The sequence below is a fragment of the Lepidochelys olivacea genome, assembly GCF_965140295.1.
Source record: "Lepidochelys olivacea isolate rLepOli2 genome assembly, chromosome: 6".
Classification (NCBI taxonomy): Eukaryota; Metazoa; Chordata; order Testudines; family Cheloniidae; genus Lepidochelys; species Lepidochelys olivacea.
In genome coordinates this window covers 29647310-29665934 of record NC_140416.1, presented here as the reverse complement: position 1 = coordinate 29665934, position 18625 = coordinate 29647310, and positions in this window count along the sequence as shown.

Sequence of the window (18625 nt, the reverse complement as noted above, 5' to 3'; positions counted from 1 at the left end):
TCAGCCAGGGAACCAGAGATTGTGTTCAGGTGATGCATTGTACCAGGGACTATGCTAATGATGATATGCCTCTTCCTCTGAGCTAGTACCTTCTATTCTACTGCTTCTAATCCTGATGCACTGTATTTCATGGTGCTGCTGCTCACTGAGGTTAAGGCATAGGTGTTGGGACTACGGGTGCTGCTGCACTCCCTGGCTTGGAGTTGGTTTCCATTATATACAGGGTTTACGGTCTGGTTAAATGGCTCTCAGCATCCCCACTATAAAAATTGCCCCAGGACCTCTGGACTAAGGGAGCAGTATATGGCTGATGTGTGGAGGGGGGGACATGGCAGAACATGTAAGCGAGGTCAGTGCTTTCTTTGTGCCAGTTACTCCATTATACTCTACCCCATGTATGTGCTAATGTATGTTTCCTTCCAGCAATGGGGTGTGAGTCTTCACCCTAGCACCATAACGTGCCAGGAAATATGACAGTAAAACTGCTCTATTCAGGGATGTGCCCTTTGAACATCCCAATGTGTGGGTTCCACTTTCAGGCCAGACTTGTCCTTTATGTAAACCTGGATTCCTGTGTGCTTCGCAGTAGGTGTGTGTGGGAGAGAGGGGTGCTGGAAGTCAGGAGAGGGACGGGATACTCTCAAGCAGGAATGAGCAGTGCTGGGGGGTGTATTTTCAGAACCTCTTCCATGCCCTATTTACCCCCTGGGGCAAAAAAAGTCAACCATACTTGTGCTGGCTAAAAGAGAATGTGATGATCTCCCACAGAACACCTGCTTTTGAAATTTCCCTTCTGAGCGCATTCACAAAAGGCTTTTTTCTTATATCCAATATCTGACTTGGACAGAGACAACTCTTAAAACCCCACCATTTTCCAATGATACTTTTCCAAGTGAGAAAAATACAAATATCATCAAACTATCTCCTACAGAATCCCCCCATTCTGCAGCTGGGTAACAGCCTACCTGCTTGTAGAAAGCCATCTGATGATGCAAATTTTTACTCTCAACCAGAACTGAAAAATACCAAGTGTTTAAGAACACAGTGTTCTATTTTTTTTATAAAGAAATTTATTAAAATGAAAATAAACTCTTTTAGGAGTAATTGTTTCATAAAAGAAACAGGAGTTTGCCCTGGCAAAGGTGCCTATGATTTATGGTATACTCTGTAAACTTGGTCAAATAATTTCCTTTTCCTTTATGACTGGAGAGCAGAGCTGTCAGGAACAGGGAATTACAGGATGGCACCTGTTCTTGGAGCAACAGGACTATGTTTATTCATGATTAGTTTATGCAGAAATTTCATCAAAGAATTTATCTGAATTTTTGATAAATAGGCCTTGTAAAAAAGAAACATTTTTCCTAATTGGACCTTATCATAAAAATTCCAGTGATGGCAAATGCAAATGAGAAATAATGAGAATTTAAAGATCTTTTTCAAGGACCATGAGTGTTCATGGTAGTATTACCACTGTGTCACTTCTCCCTTTTAAAAAAGATTGTTTCTTCCATTTGGTTCTACAGGCAGCTGCATATAGAAATATTCAATGGCCTGACATGTGGCTCCAGCATGTATCTTTTCTGAAAGCAGGAGATATAGTTATTAATTTTAAACTCACTAACTTTCTTTTCTTTTTCTTTTTTTTGTTGTGCTGAATGGGATTTTGTATCAGTTTATAAAGTGCCACTGACTGAGACAGTTTTCCAGATTTTTTTAGTCCATGTTAATTTTAGCAGTGAGGTGGTCAAAGCAACTGACGACATTGACACTGGTATCTCCTGAAACATTTCTTAGCTTTTAAGCAGCTTGGCTTTCCCTGTGGTGATGCCAAAACCCCAACAGATGATGTTCTCAGGATTAGAAACTGGAGATTGAAAAATTGCTAATTTCTTATAGCACTTGAGTAATAGAAGTCACAAGCAAATGCACCATGCTCTATCAGTTTTATTTAGACGGGGTGAGGGGAAGAAATCTCTTCCCTAATATCAATTCTTCTGATTTATGTCGCTGCATTTTGGAATGTGAACCCTAGTGTCCTGGTTGTATGCTACGCTGGGCAACTGCACTCTGCCTACCTCAAAGGCCCCCTGTATTATTTAAGTTATTCAGCTGGAGAAGAAAAGTTCTCATCCTCCACTTGGATCAAAGTTTGTAGCTGAGAGAACATCAGGTTATCTTTTATTGTTATAAAATCCTAAATACAGTATCATAGAAACGTAGCACTGGAAGGGACCTCAAGAGGTCATCTTGTCCAGCTCCCTGTGCTGAGGCAGAACTAAGCATATTTAGACTATCGCTCACAGGTGTTTGCCTAATCTGTTCTCAGAAACCTCCAGTTACAGGGATTCCACAATCGCTCTTGGAGGACTATTCCTCCAGTGCTTAACGGTCCTTATAGTTAGAAAGTTTTGGTAATATCTAACCTAAATCTCCCTCTCTGTAGCTCAAGACCATTACTACTTGTCCTACTTTCAGTGGACATGGAGAACAATTTATCACCATCCTCTTTATAACAGCCCTTAACATATTTGAAGACGGTTATCAGGTCCGCCCTTAGTTGTCTTTTCTCAAGATTAAACATGCCTAGTTTTTTAACCTTCTTCATAGGTCAGGTTTTCTAAACCTTTTATCATTTTTGTTGCTCTTCAGGACTCTCTCCATTTTATCCACATCCATCCTAAAGAGTGGTGCCCAGAATTGGACTCAGCACTCCAGCTGGAGCTCACCAGTTCTGAGTGGAGCAGGATGATTACCTCTTGAGTCTTACACACAACACTCCTGTTAGTACACTCCAGAAAGATGTTAGCCTTTTTTGCAACTGCATCACATTGTTAACTCATATTTAATTTGTGATTCACTCATACCCCCCAGAACCTTTTCAGCAGTACTACTGCCTCGCCAATTATTCCCCATTTTATATCTGTGCATTTGATTTTTCCTTCCTAAGTGCATATATCTTTATTGAATTTCATCTTGTTGAATTCAGACTAGTATGTCTTCAATTTGTCAAGGTCATCCTGAATCCTAATCCTGTCCTCCAGAGTGCTTGCTTGATGTCAGCTGCAAATATTATGGATACACTCTCCTTTCCATTATCCAAGCCATTAATGAAAATATTGAAGAGTAGCAGACCCAAGAAAGATCCCTGCAGGACCCCACTAGATATGTTGTCTTCCCCCTGCCCCATCCCGGTTTGACAGCGAACCATTGATACCTTCTTTTTGAGTACAAAAACAATGAGGAGTCTGGTGGCATCTGAAAGACTAACAGATTATAAGTATATGTCACTTCTACAGCTTCCCCTCATCCACAAGGCCAGTATCCCTGTCAAAGAAGAAAATTAAGTTAGTATGGCATGATATGTTCTTGACAAATCCATGTTGGCTATTATTTGTTACCCTATTGTCCTCTGGGTGCTTACACATAGATTGTTTAGTAATTTGTTCCGGTACCTTTCCAGGTATTAAAGTTAGGCTGACTGGTGTATCATTTCCATTTGTTCCTCTTTTAAAATATAGGTACTGTGTTTGTCCTTCTTTAGTCCTCGGGAACCTCACCTGTCCTCCATGAGTTTTCAAAGATAATTGGTAATAGTTCCAAGATTGCTTCACCTAGTTCCTTAAGTACCCTAGAGTGAATTACATCAGGCCCTGCTGACTTGAACACATATAAATTGTCTAACTCCTCTTTAACCTGTTCTTTCATTATTTTGGCTTGGGTTCCTTCACGTTGTTGTTAATATTATTTGTTTTAATATCTGGTCACAATTTACTTTTTCAGTCAAGATTGAAGCAAAATAAGCATTAAACACCTGAGTCATCCTGATGTGCGTTATTAGCTCTCCTTCCCTGATAAGGACCTACACTTTCCTCTAACTTTCTCTTGCCTCTAATGTATTTATAGAATGTCTACTTATTGCCTTTTTTTGTCCCTTGCTAGGTGTAACTCATTTTGTGCCTTAGCCTTTCTGATTTTGTCCTTACATGCTTGTACTGTTATTTTGTACTCATCCTTAGCAATCTGTCCATGTTTCCAATTTTTTTAGGGTTTGTTTTTGATTTTCCTGTCATTAAAGAGTTTGCTGTTGCATTTTTAATACTGTCTCTTTGAGAAACTGCCACCTCTCCTGAACTTCTTTTTCCCTTAGATTTTCTTCCCATGGGATCTTACCTACCAGTTCTCTGAGTTTGTTAAAGTCTGCTTTCATTGAAGTCCATTTTCCTTATTCTGCTGCTCTCACTCCTTCCTTTTTTAAAAATCATTAAATTTATCATTTCATGATCACTTTCACAAATTGCCTTCCACTTTCAGATTCAGAACCAGCTCCTCCCTCTTGGTCAGAATCAAGTTTAAAATGGCCGTCCCCTTGCTTCCTCCACCTTCTGAAACAAAAAGTTGTCCCCAGTACATTCCAAGAATGTATTGGACATGTATTTTGCCGTATTACTTTTCCAACAGATAGCTAGGTAGACGAAGTTCCATGTTACTACTATGTCTTGTGTTTTGGATATTTCTGTTATTTGTTCTAGAAATTTTTCATCCACATCATCTTCCTGATCTGGTGGTCTATAATAGACCCCTGCCATGAGGTCGCCTCTGTTTTATACCAGTATCTTCACCCAGAGACTTTCAACTGGTCTGCCTCTGACCTCTTCTGGATCTCAGAACAAGTGTGTGTATATTCTTGATGTACAGTACAAGACCTTGTCCCTTTTTTTTCCCTGCCTGTCCCTCCTGAACAAGCTGTACCCCTCTATACCTATATTCCAGTTATGAGATTTATCCCACTTCAGTGATGGCAATTGAGTCATCATCATTTATGTACTAATACTTCCTGTTCTTCCTGTTTATTCCCCATACTCCTTGCATTGTGTATAGATATCTAAGATGCTAAGCAGATTCCCACACTGTTATCCCTCTTGTTGCTCCCATATCCCAGTATAATTATAAGTTAACTACAATACCACAACCCCATGGAGGAAACTCTGGTTTACTGAATGCTACACCTGTGCTACCTTATCAGGACCCACAGCAGCCATGTTTATCAGTGTAGGAGCATACATCAGTCTAAAGACATCAAAAGACTCTGGGCATGTGTTCATGGATTCCAATCATTCTACTGTTTCTCTTTATTACACTTAGGCAGGAAGAAACATACGCTCTTTGCTCATGTTAGTGGTGATAGTAGAGTTTTTATAGCAACTCTTACATCGTCTTTATGTAACTAATTCATGTGTGGGAGACACCAAATAATTATTTGTTTAAGCTCTTACACACATGTACCTGAAGGGGGAAGGTCTTAGATCCCTGCTTCATTCAGCTCCAAAAATTCAGACCTTTATACCCTGAGCTAAAGGAAATCTCCCTTTTCTGGAAGCAGTAGAATACCTCTTAATCTGTCTGAGAGACAAGGTGGGTGAGGTAATATCTTTTACTGGATCATCTTCTGTTGGTGAGAGAGACTAGCTTTCGAGCTTACTCAGAGACCTGAAGAACTCTGTATAAGCTCCAAAGCTTGTCTATTTCACTAACAGAAGTTGATCCAACAAAAGATATTACTTCACTTACCTTCTCTCTCTAGTATCCTGTTACCAACACGGCTGCAACAACGCTGCAGGCAACAATCTTAATCTCTCTGTCAGTCAAACACTAGAGGGCAGTCTCTCACACACAAAGGCAGGGCATTACCTTAGGTGGACAATTAAGCTTTTTATGGGCTGGGAGCTGCAGTACTAAGATAATGAATTGTTCCTACTGAATGGAGCTGGTTGGAAAACCTGTTTGTCAAATTCTGAATTTTTGATAACTTTCAAACACACTCTATAAGCTGGTCAAAATCAGGAAAAAAATTGCACAAAATTTCAAAAAAAATTGTCAAAATTTTTGTAAAAATTCCAGTGTCATATTTTTTGACCGGTTCCACTAGGGAGTGAATTCAGTTTCTCGCAGGTTTACTTTTGACAGTCCATTTTAAACAAGAAATATTTATTAAAGGAAACAACTACAGATAGTAGCATCTGAAGAAGGGTTTTTTTATTCACCAAATCTTATGCCCAAATAAATCTGTTAGTCTTTAAGGTGCCACTGGACTCCTTGTTGTTTTTGTGGATACAGACTAACACAGCTACCCTCTATCTGTCAAGTATGAGGAAGAGGCTTTCACAGAACTTGAGTTCCAGCTTCGTCTGTTGTTTACCACAGACCACACCCAGTCTAGAACTCCATATAGCAGACAAGAGATATCTTGTGACTAAATAATATATTGCAATTAAATATATCACACTAGAGTAAATAAATAATTTCCTAAATACACAACATACTGTGATGATTGTAGCCACAGATCAACAGTTTGATTTGAAACTCAGTTGTTTCATTTTGAAAATCAGCCTGAACTAAATTGCCACAGTCTTTAAACATTGTAAAGTCTCTGCATTTCGTGCTTCAATTTTTATCCCAAGGGACAATAGGCAACATCAAAGGGAAAGAAATAGACCTATGGTCATAGTGGTGTTCACCTGAACAATGCTCTCCCTTAGCTGCACATCTAGCAGTCACACAAAGATTTTAGTTACTGTGGGTTTGCTATTTAATTGGTCACCAATCAAAGGAAGACTACTGCCCTCTTGTCTTCTAAAACTGGTCTGTAGAGTGGGGAATAATATTTGATGCTCCACCTTCTATGACATTTCACTGTTGCAAAATATATGGAAGATATATTTGAGTGAGTTCCCCATGTTAGAAATGTCAGTCACATATATTTAAAGCTGGTGGGCATGATGGTGAATGAGGGATGGGTGTGTGTGTGTGTGTGTGAGAGAGAGAGAGAGAGCGAGCGCCTCTATATATATGCTTTCCCAGGCTATCCTAGTAAGAATTGGAACAAAACAGATTATTTGTCTAAATAATCCTAACAACCATGATCAGCAATATTAACGAAATTCACAGGGCTTCATTTTGCCAGTGCAAATGACCTTCATGTATCTGGTGGTGCAAGTTAAGCAAATAGATCACTATAAAGAAATAATTATAATCTCTTACTCAAACAGTGGTATCCATATGCCTCCCTCAAAGCCATCCCTAGGTTTCACCTTGCACACTCTCGCCAACCTGTCCTCCTGTTCACCTCTGTTTAGATGTATGGCTATCGGGAGACTGTGCAGGTGCAGATCCCGTTGAGATCTCAGGCTACTTCCTGGTTCTTTTGGAGTTTGGTACACATACTGGTGGAATGGCCAGGTGTGAAGTGTTTGAAAGGAGACAAGAAATAAAGTGGAGGAACTAGTCCAAATGAACAAATTACACGTTCTAATTGCTATCTAAGTCCATGTCTAAAGTAAGAAAATGGGTTGAGTATCTTGGCTAACACGTTTTAACTAACTGCTTTGTAAACACTAGTGTCAACAGGGTGTAACACCATTCAAAAACCTAAAAAAAGAACAGGAGGACTTGTAGCACCTTAGAGACTAACAAATTTATTAGAGTATAAGCTTTCATGGGCTACAGCCCACTTCATCAGATGCATAGAATGGAACATCTAGGGGCTGTAGCCCACGAAAGCTTATGCTCTAATAAATTTGTTAGTCTCTAAGGTGCCACAAGTACGCCTGTTCTTTTTGCAGATACAGACTAACATGGCTGCTACTCTGAAACCATTCAAAAACCTGTTTGCCAGTTATGCTTGACCCTTGAGGGGAGCTAGATGCACTCAGTGTAACTGAGAAGAGTGGGGCGAAAGGTGTCTTTAAATAACTGTTTTTTGCTCACTGTCTCCCCTCCCCCCCGTCTTAGGTAGCTGGGGGCCAGGATGGCCCAGGTGTAACCTAGTCTAAAGGCTGCTCAAAGTTGTACCAGCTGCATGCATTGAGGCTCAGGGACAGCAACAAGAGCTTTTGCATCCCTGTCCTTGCTACTGCCTCCAACATCTCTCTCAAGGAGGGGAAGGGAGCAGGAAGTGTACAGCTAGTCCTACTGAGTCTGCGGTGCAGGGGCCATGACTTTAGAATGTTACATTATTTTCACGTCTAAAGCATGAACTTGCAGAAGGGAAAAGATTGCAAACCTCTGCGACAGAGCAATTGACAGTGTGTGCTGCTCTGGACCAAAAGTTCCATTTTTGGAAGGACTGACTTTGTTCATCTTCATTTCAGTTTGTGGAATATATGGACTGTGCTCCTATCACTTCTCTGGACAGCAGAAGGGGGTAGTATTACAACATGCAGTTCATAGGAGCACAAACACCCAGTGCCAAGAAGTGTATAATGGTTGCATAAGGCGGATTAGTATGGGGTCCCAGAATTTCCCTCAAATGTCTGATTTTTCCATGGAGCTTTCCCCTATTGTTTTAGGCTGTGTTACAACAGGCAGCAGTATTCTGTTGAGAGTCAATGATAGTTCACCCATACGATATACAAGTAATAAAGACATTGTCACTGCTCATCTTCCTGGAGATTGATAGTTCAATATCTTTCAATTTGGCTGGACAGTGAGGGTCCAGCAATTTTAAAATCATGTGTTTCTGCCACAGAATTGGGAAATGATTTGTGCTAGTTATTGGTAAGGCCATTCTCATGTATATAGATCTGTTTAAAATCTATTTAGTGATCAAACCATGGGGCATGTTTTGCTTTGCCTTTTGAAAAACGTGGGATACATCTATACCAGTAGAACAATATTGTCAAGCTGGAAGGTGATAATGGCTACCATCAAGCAGGTCTTTGGTCCAGAGGCAGTCAAGGACCTGATTAAAGCTGATGGGTATCCCAATCTCTCTGCATTCAGATTAAGTGGAGAATCAGTTAGGTCCCTTTATGTAGAGATAACTGGAAACAATAGAAAGCCACCACCCAAGGCATTAGGTCAGGAGGCAAAACCTAAGCAGAGTTAAGCTATTTTGGTTTGATGGGTTTTCCTGGTACTGACTGAAAATATAGAGGTGAAGCGACTTATTGGTTGCAGCAGTGTGTGTCCGTGTGTGACCAGCAGAAAAAGGGCCCTGGGAGGAATGTGGCCCTGGGAGGAAGCTGAGAGACAAAGCTGCTTTTGGGCATAGAATACTGGGAAGGCAGACTTAGATTGGAAATTGCTTGCTGTTGTTTGTTCCTATTGTGTTCAGGGAACCAGGGCTTTGTGTATGTTTTGAATTTTGAGCATGAATTAATGTTGTGTCTTTCATTTTTAGTTTTTGTCACACATTCCATCCCAAATTTGGGCCATGGCATGATGAGAGATGTGACACTTAGAAGTGGATGGGGATTTTCTGTCCCCGTGATTTTCCTGTGGAAAATGCCCTTTTTGAACAATCTAAATTTTCCAGAGGAAAATTTCAATTTTAACGACAAATTCCAATTTTTCACCAGGAAAATCAACATGACTGCTCCCCAGGCGGCCGCCTGGAAGGCTCTTGTCAATTTAACTGAAAAGTGAAATTTATAAGAGCTTTCTAGGCGGGCTGCTGGAGTCTGAGTGCCCTGGCTCCCCACATCCTTGGCTGTACCCCCGCACACCTCCCCATCCCCATTGCCCGCTCTACTGTTGTACAGGCAGAGAACCAGGGTACTTAATCTCCCAGCAGCCAGGCTTGGGGTGGGGGGTGACCTGGAGGATGAACTCCCTAGGTCTATGCCTCTCTGGCAGCCTGGCTGAGGGGAAGCAAAGAAGCAGGGCACTCAATCTTCGCTGCCTGCCTGGAAAGCTCTTGTCCTTTTCAATTTCTGTCTGCAGGGAGATTGTGAAATAGACAAGAGCCTTCTGGAAATCCCTTCCGGTGAAAAATTTCATGTTTCTGACTTTTCATTGTGATTCGGGATGAAGAACAATTCCAGAAATGTGACATTTTTCATGGGAAGAGATTTCCACTTTTCAGCCAGCGATAGGGATGCTCTCTCCAGGACTGGGAATGAACAGCTTTGGCAAACGAACTAACCCCGCAAAAAATTGTGGGGAGGAGGAGGCAATCTGCAGTAATTTGAGAACTTGCCCTTTGGTGCGTCTCCTCTTTCCTATACAGTCACAGGTTTCACTGAAAGGTGTCTAAAACTGGCTTGGGATGATATCATTATTCTGTAGCAGGTGTTGATATGGATGTTTCTATATTTCAGGATCTCTTGACCTTTCTTCAGGGCACACATACTGTGCATTAATGATGAACAATGTCCACACATCAGCACTAATTCAAACTTGAGCTCTTCCAGAGTTTGAAATATGCATGGATAAAGTCTGTGCAGATGGTCCTGAATGTTGATATACAAAAGTCACAGTAAAACAAAGTTAACTTTTAAAATTCAGTAATACATCACAAAATGCTAGCTATGATCCTCTGGATATCTTAATTAAATGAATTTCTCTCTTAATCAGTTATGTCCCAATGTGAAAGGAGAGTTAGCTTTTTCTCTTTCTTTAGGGTCTGAATAAGATCTCAGATATCAGGATTACAGCTGATGGAATAACTTGCTATCACCAATATTTATTGAAAAAAGAAAAGGAGGACTTGTGGCACCTTAGAGACTAACAAATTTATTTGAGCATAAGTTTTTGTGAGCTACAGCTCACTTCATCGGATGCATCCAAATAACTGGTTTATATTATTTATATATAATTTATATATAATTTTAGATTGTTCAAAAAGGGCATTTTCCACAGGAAAATCACGGGGACAGAAAATCCCCATCCACTTCTAAGTGTCACATCTCTCATCATGCCATGGCCCAAATAAACCAAATAATATATATGATTTATAAAAAAAAATAAATTGGTTAGTCTCTACGGTGCCACAAGTCCTCCTTTTCTTTTTGCGGATACAGACTAACACGGCTGCTACTCTGAAACCTGTGTTTAGAGCAGACACTGAACCTGGTTAAAAGGGCAATTGCAGCTAATACGAATAGCTCACGAAAACTTATGCTCAAATAAATTTGTTAGTCTTTAAGGTGCCACAAGTACTCCTTTTCTTTTTGCGAATACAGACTAACACACTGCTACTCTGAAACATATCAATATTTATTGGTAATTTAGGTGTATTCTTTCAATGAATAATGATTTGCACATAAATATGTGCATTTTTCTACCAGCTCCAGTCAAATATTCTTGACAGGTTTCATACTGTTACATACAAAAAAGATGTTTAAATAATGTTTAGATTGCAGAGTCAAACATGCAGAAGTTAAGAAATACTTAGACTCAAGGTTGCCTGTGTAAACTTATTCTCCCCTTTGTATATATGCATCATGATAGTCTTATCTAGAAAGTCTGTGACCAAGCCAGGAATAGTTCACAGTTCTCCACTGTCTTTAGCACAAGAGAACATCCTTGGTAGCTTTATAAACCTCTGCTTCATTCACTGTCTGCCTTGTGCATTGAATGAAGCAGGGGTGTTACAGAACAATACTACTTCATAGTACACACAAGGAGTATTAAAATTGCAAGGATGATCCTAATTCTGACATTTCCTAACTTTTGCCTCAGTGCTTGACTTTGCAATCTTAATATTCTTCAAAAGAAGGTGTTTTAAATGTAATTTCCTAGGTGATTGAAATAAACTGAAAAAAGCCATTATCTGGAATTATATTGACCCTCGTATGGGTAATCAGTAGGATTTAAGCCCAGGACCTTTAAATCCACACCATAGACCATTTGAGCTAATGGAGTAACTGGTAGGAATAGTAGCTTCTTATCTTCTATATGGGCCAGCAATTAGAATGGAAACATGCCACATACTTCACCACTGGCTTACACAACTGCTTGTTAGACAGTAGTGGAGTGCAAAGAATTACTAATATTGGTAAGTTTCAGAGTAACAGCCGTGTTAGTCTGTGTTCGCAAAAAGAAAAGGAGTACTTGTGGCACCTTAGAGACTAACCAATTTATTTGAGCATAAGCTTTCGTGAGCTGCAGCTCACTTCATCGGATGCATACTGTGGAAAGTTTAGAAGATCTTATTATATACACACAAAGCATGAAAAAATACCTCCTACCACCCCACTCTCCTGCTGGTAATAGCTTATCTAAAGTGATCACTTTCCTTACAATGTGTATGATAATCAAGTTGAGCCATTTCCAGCACAAATCCAGGTTTTCTCACCCCCCCCCCCAACTCACTCTCCTGCTGGTAAAAGCTTATCTAAAGTGACCACTCTCCTTACAATGTGTATGATAATCAAGGTGGGCCATTTCCAACACAAATCCAGGTTTTCTCACCCCCTCCCCCCCGCTGAGATTTTCTCCTGGTGCTTAGCCCACTGCTTCTTCACACCACAAGGATCTTTGCTACTATTGTATCTCAGCTGGGGCTCAAGCTCGGTGGGGCCAAGGAGCATGCTCTGTGTACATGGAATGTTCTGAGATTTTAGCAGCCAAACTCTTTAAAACCCCATACTGAACATGTGCAAATAACAATTTTGACAGGCGTCTCACTTGGTCAAATCTAGATGTATATCTGGGGAGGGGAGCAAAAGGCACTGCTCGGACCCCAGACCACCCCCACCCCCAATTTTAAAGTTCCTGCCCCAAACCCAGAGAGTGATAGAGCTTTCAAAGAAATGTTTGAATTTACCATTGGGCACTTATCGCATCCTTTAAAAAGGACACAGACTTTTTGCGGGTGGAGGGGTAAAAAAAAAACAAAACAGCCTGTGGCAGAGACTAAGCATGGAAAACTTCAGCCCAAATAGTTAAAGTTTAGCAAAGCTATAATCAACTGAAAATAGGGGCTTATAGTGAAAAGTATTATATTGTCTTGATGAAAGGTCTCACTCCTAGCTGTGCCTTATAACATTATTGCACTATTTCCACTTTCATTCACTGCCCTCCACCAAGCCTGTACTTGTCTCTGTCTCTCCTGCACACACATACACACATTTCATAACCAGTACATTACAAAAGGCAGAACAAGTAAGAAACCAGGAAACATGCTGTTACCACTAGATCACACAGTATTTGCAAATAACTAGTTTTCATTTAATTTTGTTCAGCAGAATAGCTGTATGAATGTGCAGTATCTCACTTGTGCAGGTCCTGAAAAACAAATGATTTTTGAAAATACGTTCGTCTTGATATTTTGGTCATTTATATGCACCTCTGCCCTTCTTGGTCTGGTTAGGCGCAGGAGCAAAAGTTTTCAAAATACCAGGAGAGAAGTTATTCTTAAAGTCTTGCTGACTTGGCTGGAGACCAGCATTGCTGGAATTATCTTGAAGATTCCACCCATTTCTTTTTTTTAGGCCAAAGAGATTCAAGTAGACTCCAAATGAGCATCAGCATTTAAAGATGCTTATGAAAACTGAACCTATGCACCCTTTGAGGTTTGCTTATCACTAATATTACGTTAACTTCTAGATTTATAATTTAGAACACTTTCATATAAGATCCACTTAGAGAATACTAACTAAGTACATACAGTAACATCATTAAACACTTTAGTGCCTCAGGGTTACAGACTACAATGCATCCTGAAAAGTAGCACTTAAAGGCTGTATGAACATATTCTGTCACCTTGCAGTCTTTTATAGGCACAGCCTTGGGGATGCACAGAGAGATAACAGGCAATGGAATAAAACAAAGTCTGCCAGAGTTACTCTCTTTTTAACGTGATGAACCACAAGATTCCATATATTTCCTGGTTAGTCCCAAACAGATAAACTTGTATAAATGAGCAAATTTAAATGCCATTTTATCACACATAGGCAGAACACTCTTGTTTTCGTGAACTAAGACACCAATGTGCTTTTAGGTTACCTTGTCTTGATCAATACTTAAGGCCTAATTAGTAAAAGTAGTAACAACCTCAGACAGAAATCACAGATGGAAAAACGGATAATCTAGTACTCTAGTCCAGCCTCCCACCAACTCAGGATTGTTCCCTGCTGAATATTTTCTAGTGCGTTGTCCTGTCTAATTTTAAATGTAAGCGACAGAGCTTCCATGACTTTTTATGCTGGGAGTGTCTTTGTACAGGAAGTCATTAGACTTCACCAGGAGGACAGGTGCAATTTTAAAGCCTGCTTGTAGAATTTCTCTTTCTTTATTTGATTTGGTTTCATCTGACAGCGTGGGGTCTTTAGCTTTCAGGAGTATCCTGTGCAAGAGAGAGTGCCAGTAATCTGTAAAGTGCAAATTCTCCTGACAAATCATGTAACTCCAGGATGGAACTTTTTTATTCTCTCTCCTTGGTTTTTGTCCTTCCTTGATGGGTACTTCACATACTGTACATCAGGTGTGGTGATGACCCAAAGACAGTGCTTAATTTGTTCCAAGGCTGAGTCCTGGCACCTCTAGGCTTGGCAGTTCACAGCCACGGCACCTCTGGGCTTGCTGCATCAGTTGTGAATGGAAAATAATTGCTTGAGCCCTGGCACCTTTTTCATTACAAATTAAGCACTGCCCAGAGATGAACCCCGTCACAGATCCAGTCAGTCACTACGGCTGTGATTATCCACTGTCTCCATCAAAATACTCCTGGACAACTTATATCATCTCATCAGTGAATGAGGTACTTTTATTAACGAATCAGGATTAAGCAGTCAGATCTGATGACACTACACACAAGTCTAGTGCAGTTTGAAAATATACTGTTCTTCCAATCATATTAATTGATAATGCATGCTTCTACAAGGCACACTTCCACTTCCTGAAAGAATTTCTCTCCCTGGAGGCCTAGTTAATTTTTTTCCCAATTGTTTAGGAGACAAAGGGGTGGGCATGGGGAAAGCTTGCTGATAGGCAAGGACAAAGGGGATTGATCCTTTCTCCTCCATGGCGCAAAACCTAGAACTTTCTGCTAATAGTTGAGAATGGGAAGTAGAGGCTTTTCAGCACAAGGAGGAATGGCTGTATAAGGAAGAACCTGTGGAGTTAAATAAAATTCATATCACATAAGGCACAATTCAGGAAAGAGGCAGAGCAAAAATGGCTTTTAGCCACATTTGCACCTTCCCTTATTCAGCCCCTGGCATAATTTGAGCGGCATAGGAGGCTTCTCTAAGTCATGGCAGCTTCCCTAGTGCTGCTTATGGCTTGGGGCACAAGCCAGAATAACCATAATGGCACATGATACAGCTTCACCCCCTTTTAACCCAAGCTTCACTCCCCATATGACCTGCCTATACCAGGGCTCATTACGGGGCCAGCATTTTCAGTGCCTTGGTGGTCCAATGCAGTGCATAAATTGGGGAAGTTCACCCACAGGCCCTTATTGGCTGTTTATTGCTGCGAAACATCACTAGTTCAGAGTATAAAGGCAGAATATCTCCCATGGAGTTCTTGATCTTGCAGTTCCTAAAAAGGACCAGGACGTGTTGCAGGAGAAAACTTACTAAAGTAAGGGACTTCCAGGTAGAAGGCCATCGCTAGTCATCTTGTGAAGCGGTATTTGTGTCTGTTCTCACAATATAACCTAGGGATAAGGAATATTTCCAGCAGGGGAAACAGAAGAGGAATGTTACTGGAGGAAGCGCATGATCCAAGCAGAAAACGTCAGTAAACAGTTTTTCCTTCTATAACATTTCCTGGTGCTGAGTGCACATAATGCAGCACTTAAATTCTTTTTTTCTGACATGATACACTGAAGGTCAGATCTCTTAAAGTAATATTTTCTATCTTATCTGTAGGTAATCAATCATGTGATATGTAAAAACGCAAGTGGTTATGTGAATGATTCAGCACAATGTAACAATATCAGACCAACCAAAATTAACTAATAGCAGTTTAGAAATTATTTTAAAGTGATATTACAAAAAATATAAAAAGAAGCAAGCCATCGAATCACACAGATAAAATAATGCTCATCAATCATAGCAATAGAGATAATCTCAATGTTTTTCTTCTTCCAGGATATTTAACTGGCTGGCTTCTAATATTTCATTTAATATTTGCTTTTTCTTGGCAGGAATGTGATAAAATTATGCAAAGCTATGATTCACATTGTTAGAACAAATACAGATTGCAAACTATGTAATGTTATCCTGGTCTACTGTTTATAAAGCAATGAATAGGCCTGCTAACTCTGTATGCTGATGATTTTTTGCAGCCAAGTTTATATCTGGATGGGTGACCTTTCCCTTTTCTAACTATTATTTTACACAAGCAAATAATTTACCTTTATAATCATAAGCAGTCATCAGGAAAGTCCCTTGGCAGGTGGTGACATACTGTGCTGTTCTTACCATTCAGCAAATAGTCTAGTTCTAGTGGAGATATGTTTTTCAGGCCTGGCATGTTATTTCTATGGAGAAATAAAATGATGTAAATGAGTTTGAGCTTAAGTTGAAATAAATTATCTATATTTTTTGCATATTTGATTTTCACAAAAATCCCGGGCCTAGCCAAGTTGCATATGTTGTGCCGCTGGATAAATGTCCTTTTCTGATTCACTCTCAGCTCAAGAGAGCTACCTAAGTAGTCAGTCAGATTCTGTTCCTTACAGGTGCACAGTCATTGTCAGCCTGAGAGTATGAGCAGAGTCCCACTCAAGGCTTGAGATGAGGAATCTGATAGTTTCCTCTGTCAGTACCTAGATTTGTATCGTAGGCTCACTGGCAGCCTAAACCTGTTAACCTGTGGTTACTCTGAAGAATATGGAATATGGCTCAGTTTCTTGACCAATTGGGCCAGTCTGTGGACTATAAGGGTCACATGGCATACTATAATTAGAGTGTAGTTACATGGCTGGAAGCACAACATGCAATCCTGCCCCAGATGTGTAACACTTGTGCTAGAGACCATAGGGGTCTTACAGGTAATTTTAAAAGGGATATACCCTTTCAGTTACAACCAGGAACTTTCATGGCTCACCTCTTTCTGATGCAGCCACATGTTTCGCAGACAGGTATCTAATAACGACTTTGAGTTCATCTCAATGAATGTAAAAGTGAAGGGTATCACTACCATGGAACTGGCTCATGCGCACAGCATCAAACCAATGTGCATAATCCTGTTATTTGGGAACTACTGACATGAAAGGGTTCAGGATACTTAAAAGGTAAGCAGATGGACTTGTATGCCCTATTAGAATATGTCCTGTCATGTAATTAATTACTAGGTAATTGTTTTCTTTAGTTGTAGAATCTAAGGTGTGTGCCCATAATTTCTTTTTGCAGTACAAGTTAATTCCGGTTTTTGGAACCCCTTGTGTTCTGACATTAGAAGGTGTCCATCTGACTAAAAGAATTCACTGGAGGGTCCTCCTTGCTTACTGCAATTTTCAGAGTACTTTTTTCTCTCTCTCCTGGTGCCATAAATTAATTCTTGACTTCACTTATTATAATGCATTGCTTGCATAGGGATTGATTCCATATTTGCGACGTATTTTTCGTGTTTTCTTTCCATCTCCATAGCAAACTCCATTGTTTTCATAGTGAAGAGATACAAATGAGATACAAATGACATAGGTTCTGTTCTCTCATCTGTATCTGCTTCTGGTTTCTGCTTCCAAGCCATGTCTTTTCTGCAGAAGAGTGTCTATTGATGGCTGTGCAATACACTGATGAATAATTACTTGCTGGGACTCTGTAGTTTATACAAGGCAGAATCTTGGATAGACTGTATCCTAACTTGTTATCTAAGGCCATCAGTAGTTGGAGTGACATCTACACAGGAGACTCTTGAGCCTGCAACTTGATCCACAATTGCTCCATTTGACTACATCTCTGTGGGACTCCTATTGTACTTCATACTGTACGTAACTTAACCTTTGCTAACTGAGTCACAACATGACTCATCTCATTGAGTTCCTGTTCTGATATATGACCTTATACAAAAGTTTCCTCTATCCTGTGCATGATGCTGTTCACTGATGTTATTTGCCTCAGACATAGAGCCACTCATTCAGTAGTTCAGAGATTCAGAGATTCCAAGGGCAGAAGGTACCATTGCAATCCTCTAGTCTGACATCTTGTATCACAAAGGCTGTATAATTTTCCCCAAATTCTTGATGATTCCTGTTAATCTAGTTGGATGTCGGGGACTGTAGTGGCTGCCATCCCAAAGGGAAGTGTTTCTTATTACAATAATTACTGTGTTACAATAAGTTGTAATATTTTCTTATTCCTGAGGCCAGAACTCCATTGTGCTAGATGCGATACAGACGCATCATTAAGGGATAGTTCCACCCGGAAAAGCTTTAATCTAAATAGAAAAGAGTGCTGTTATCCCCATTTTACAAACTGAAGTGATTAAATGATGAGTTAGTGACTTGCCCAAGGTCACCCAGGAACTCTGTGTCAGGAGGAATTGAACCCCATTCCTCTGAGTCCAAAGCCAGTGCCCTTAAGCAGAAGGCCAGCCTTCCACTCCTTACAAATCTTCTGCCACAATGCCTTCATCCCTTTTGTCTTAATTACCTTAATTCCCTCCTTCATGGTCCCTCTAAATCCCAAATCTCTATACTCTATCCTGAAATAGGAACAGAAATCTCCCACCCTTGTCATCTTATTGACTTCCTGACCATTTCAGAATCCAGGTCTTTGTAGCTTTGAGATCCTCTGTTGATTTGCCCCACCCCACTCCTTTCTGTCTCCAACCCCATCTCTTCCTATTCTCCATTCTGTTCCTTGTACAGTCTGTTCCTGTACCAGCTGTCACGCTGTCTGGAGCGGTTCACAACCATGAGTGCCAACCTCAGGGCAATCTGTCAAAA